This window comes from Poecilia reticulata, linkage group LG8, assembly GCF_000633615.1.
Source record: "Poecilia reticulata strain Guanapo linkage group LG8, Guppy_female_1.0+MT, whole genome shotgun sequence".
Classification (NCBI taxonomy): Eukaryota; Metazoa; Chordata; class Actinopteri; order Cyprinodontiformes; family Poeciliidae; genus Poecilia; species Poecilia reticulata.
The window spans coordinates 16,478,547-16,483,960 of NC_024338.1; positions in this window are offsets into that span (position 1 = coordinate 16,478,547).

Below are 5,414 nucleotides of genomic sequence, written 5' to 3' on the forward strand. Positions count from 1 at the left end.
CTGCACTGTTCCTGTAATGCTTGGCTAACACTTGCAAGTGGTATGCTTGTGAAGAGAAATATGGCATGCAAAACAGGCTAAATTAGTGTAAGAGCTAAGAACAGAGGGGTCTTTTGTGCTGCGATTGCATGCTCCCCAATCTTCACACCCCAGAATGCTTTAATTCAGACTGGCCATTTCTCTGGAACATTTAGCTAAAAATAACCTCTTTCGTAAGAACATAACAGAAACAGATGCCTTAATGTTTTTTAAGAAAGAGACCCCTGCATTGGCTCTACATTAACAGCACTTATTAAACTTACTGGTACTCCAACAAGTGAAATCAAACCCCCAGCTCTGCATCACATGCCAAATATCAGAAAGGAGACCATTTATTCTAAACTCCATAAACTCATTCTGAGAAGTCAGTGCTAAGTGAACTCTAAAATAGGCAGGCCGTCTGTCTAAACAGCATTATACTGCCAGACATAAAAAAATATATATATTTTATTGTTTGAACAATGAGCATTTTTATTCCCAATCTTCTTCACTCAGCAGAAGATAGGAAAGGATGTTTCCATTCACAGTGATTCAGCTCCTGGAGTTTCAACCTGACCTTGGAAAACCCCATCAGACATCAGAGCCTGCCAGTGTGCAGTTTGGACCGATTCCCCGGTGTGCAAGGCAATGCTGTGTGTCCCCGCGGCCTGACTTGTTGTCTCTGCAAACCACAGCCTTGAGCCAGCTCCTGCGGCTGCCACGGCACAACCCAGGCCTACCTGAAACATTATCCAGGTCAGCTCTGGGCCCCTCACAGTTCACACACCACACTTTACTACTGGGCAAACTGTCCTAAGTTTAGCTATTTCGCCACAAAAACCTTCTACTGCTTCTTTTTGGGTCCTTCAAAAATAACAAAGTAAACATATATTGCAGTTTTAGAGGCTGGTATTGAATCTTCATATACTTTTAAAGACTAATGGTTTCTGGGGCAAATGAGGAAATGATTAGGAAATAGATAATGACATTTCACTAATGTTTAACTAAAAGGTGGTACTGTAAATGGAAAACCAGACAAGCAAGGACAACTGAACACCGTTAGTAAGTGACTTATGAATGGAAGACAGACTGTAATCCTCTGCCCCTGCTTGTTGCCATACACTGAAATGATTTAGTCAAGCCCACAGCCACAGAGAACAGAACTCGATAGAGCGACCAAAAACAACAAATCAAAATGAATCACATCAGGGACAGGCAAGCTGTAATTTCAGTATATAAACAGAGTACATCATCAATAATATAGTGACTAAAGACAGTAATTTTTTGAGCCAGCCCTCACAAAACGTGACAATTCACAGAAACAACATGTCCAATACACTTAATGTGCTGTGGGATGAGGAACAAAGATAGCGTGCGATGCAGAGCCTTTGCAAAAAATAAAAAAAAAAGAAGCAAAAAAAAAAAATCTCCCTTTTGGAAGGGCAGAGGATGAATCACCCCAGACTAGAGCAGAGCGTAAAGGAAAAGAGGGAAAGATGCCCTGATGTGTTCATTTTGTGGCTTACTTCCGCTCTTGCTTTCCACAGTCTACTCTCTTGCTCTCTTTCTCTTTCCCTTCAGTTCTCCTGGGAGGCTGAGTAACCAGTAGGAAATGCTTGGGCTCTGCTAGTGTCAGCCTGAAGACCAGATGTGTGGCCTAGAGGTGGTGAGGCAGAGACGCAACGGAAACCAAATATAAACCAGCCTACCATGACACCTCTGAAGGCAGAGGGCAGTTTTGATGGTTAACGGGATCCACTCGTCCTCCAAAGCTGGACTGTACTGAAAACAAGATGTGCGGCAGTGTTCCAATCCGCACTCACAGCTGCCAAGGCCAACACACTGAGCGGTAGTAGTTTACTGGTGAACGTGACTAAACAGCAAAGGAGTTTCAAACATGGAAAGAAAAGTGAATGATAGATGTCGTGTCCAAAACCAAGTGCCAAGCTGCCCAAACAGTGGAAGCATTCAGCTCAGTGGGACTGTTTGGGCAGCTGCTGAGGAGCTGCTTCTTTGAATGAGAACTGTAAACATCAAGAGGAAAAGGTTATGACATGGCCTTCTACTCTTAAGGAGCAAAATTTCACATGAATCAACTTTGACTCATTGTTCCATCCCCAGAGAGGGAAGAAAACTGGCAAACATGGCCTTGGTACTTGAAATGCCACTGATCATGGCATCCCTCCTGGCAGTGTGTTGGCAAACAAAGCCGCTTGCGGTGAGGATATTGAAAGTCTAGAGGGGTGAGACTCCACCAGTTCTGTGGGTCAGTGTGGTCAATCTTGGGGAAAGGCCTACAAAACTGGGTAATTTGGTGTTGTGAAGGCAGAGGAACAACACACACACACACTTGCTGCCAACTTGCTGCCTGAAAATGTAGCTCTATTACCCTCATCAAACTACTGTTCATCTTCCTTTCATTTCAACGGCATAGGGAGACATCATGCAACAGAAACATACATAGACAATCTGATCACCAAATTTACCAGATTACCACAGATATTTTGGAAATGTCAGAAAATGCCAACCTATTAGTATCAAACAACTCATGTATACCCCCCATGACCTCCACTGCTCCAGAACTGCCGATGCTGCAACACAAATATCCCCGGAAATTATGAGTAACATCCCATTATTTCTTTCTACTCTGTTCAGATGATTCACTCACCTCAGGATGCTTTCGACTGAAAGTGAAAGACAAAATTTCACCAACTGCCCACATGTATGTTTGCAGAACTTAATGTTCTGTCAGGACTCATGGGAAGAGAAGACATTTACATTACAGCAACATTAACTTTGTGTGACAAGCCTTCACTCTGTCCATATCACTAAAAGAAAATGAAGAGCAGCAATTCATGACATGCAAGTCCGTTGCCATAAGGAGGCTATCTAATTATTGGGAAAGCATTGGATCTTGACAAAGTGTTATAAAATGTACCAGCTACACAAAGCAAGGGAAAGCAGGATTTTCCTAAATTCCTCAAATTACCAAAAGCATCCACAATTTAAGAATGAGTAACTCCCATAGCAATTTGATTTATTTATCATAAGGTTTGCATCTCAAACAAGTACTTCACTGCTTTTGATTACTAGACAAAACAGCTTCAGTTCTTATGCTAAAGTGGTTCTTTCCATTAAGAAGTAATCGGATAAATGGAATACACCACATGACAGAAGACAAAGAGATCCATCATGAAGATAAGCATTTTATCTCTCATGGTAAGTCAATTTATATTCATGAATCTTTCCAACCATAAATCAATGTGGGGGGTCTGATCGAGTAGGTAACGCAGGACAATCAAAAGACAAAGAAAAGGCTCATAAATCTGAGTTGACTGCCTATAAAAGAGTATTACGATTGTCAACAATGGTAACTGCTGAGAGCTGGACATGGTCTTTCACGTACCACTAGAAAAAAAAAACAACAACCTTGAATTGAACCTAAATTTGTCCTTTAATTGGCATCAACTGAGAGCACTTACAATAAATTTGCCCACAGGAGCATCTAGCATTGCATATGAGTGACACGCTTGTTTCACCGCCATTTCTTAAATAATTTCCTCATAAGACTGAAATCAATAGTTCAAACACATTTTGATAGTGCTAAATGTTACATAATCATGAAATTATCTCCTGACAGCTGAAAGTCAAATGACAAATGTTTTTAGGTTTCATTTTGAATAACAAAAAGCTGGGTTGTGACTTGTACACCCCAAATCAAGTCAAGCATCACTTTAAGTTCAGAAATCTGTCTAAGCTCAGTCATTTAGTCGCCACTGTTCTCAACCAACCCGTCCACAATCCAACAAACATTAAACCAATGCTTTTGTGAGGAGCTGAGGTTGCATTTTATCGAGATCTGGGAAAATTACAGTCAAAATGAGGAAGTCATCTCCACTTAGACATCCTGCAAGGATCTTGTATTGATTCCAGATATGAGGCACAGTTTAGATTCCTCCAACCACCAATAGCCAGCCAGATGGCAGGCTAAAAGGACAATGAGGTGGGTTATACACCAACACCTCGCCAATCAACAGATGTTGCTCTTATCTAAGAGTTGCTGGTGCAGTCAAGACTTCTGTTGAGCCAGTAACTGTGTAAACTTATCTTCCTCAAACGTTTTCATGCAAATAGCTATAGTGCTGTGCTGGTGGTTGCAAGCACACACAGAGGCCAATAAACAGAAAGGTAGGATATGCTTTTTGAGGCGTCTTCACAGCACTAAAAACTCAAGTCTGCCCATAAAATAACTGACTCTATATTTATATACCTGATTTGGTTTGCGGTGACACTGAGAAGTAGTAGAAAGCACATACTGAAAGGGTGAGAAAAAAACAAGTACAAAAGCACAAAATCCCAACAAGCACTTGATGGTGGATTTGTCTAAGGCACTGTACATAAACAGATACATACAGAAAAGGACAACCTCACTGCAAGGCAACAATGCCCCTCACAAGTGGGCGGACAATGCTGAACTCTCTGTGCCTGATCAGATGACTAGCATTACAGAGAGGAGACAAGGCCGTAGTCTTACTTGCAACTGAGCGGATGGAGGCCAAGCACACAAGCTCAGTTCAACTCTCTGAGTTTTATAGCTTGCATCAGAGCATGTGCAAGTCTGATTGCTCAATGTTGCACAAGCTTTGGAGACCGTGCAAACCTGAACGTCAAACTGAGCAGCAACAGGTTTTAATTTTTTATTTTTTACTCTAGCAAAACATAAAGAGCACATAGGGAGAGCCGACCAGTATGTCAGATTTAAGAGCTAGCATGCAGTTAGCAGTTAAACTTCCATATTCTCATATAAGAGTGAAACATTAGTAGAAGTGATGTTGAATGTTTGGGACAAAAAAAGGCACGCTCTGTTTGTAGTGCAGTACTTGTCAAATGTGGTTTGAGTACATTTCTAAAGATATCTTAAACTTGATTTAAAAAAAATTATGTTGCACAAAATATATAATTGCAATCTGCTGATATGTCACATCGGACTATTTTAATGCATGCATGGAAGGTTAATATATTTCAATATATTACATGCTCCACTAACCAAGAATATTACTGGCTATCTGAATGAACTTTTGTTGTCCTATATGAGAACATGTGATGTTAAATCTTTATGTTCAAGATACTAAATCTCAACCCCCACTGGTTGTGTCATCTTGATAAGAAATGTGCCAAAAATGTGTATTCATCACTGTAATATTGTCCTTGTAATACAAAAGCAGTATTATTTATTTATACCGTTGTAAAAACAGTAGTGCAAACACTTATCTAATTTTACTTAGATGCTTAAAATAAACATAAAAAAACTTAAATACCACCAACTACTTTGGTGTTCACATTCATTTTGTGCACACTATCATCATTCCTTGCTGGGGGTTTTTTTTTCTGGGGGG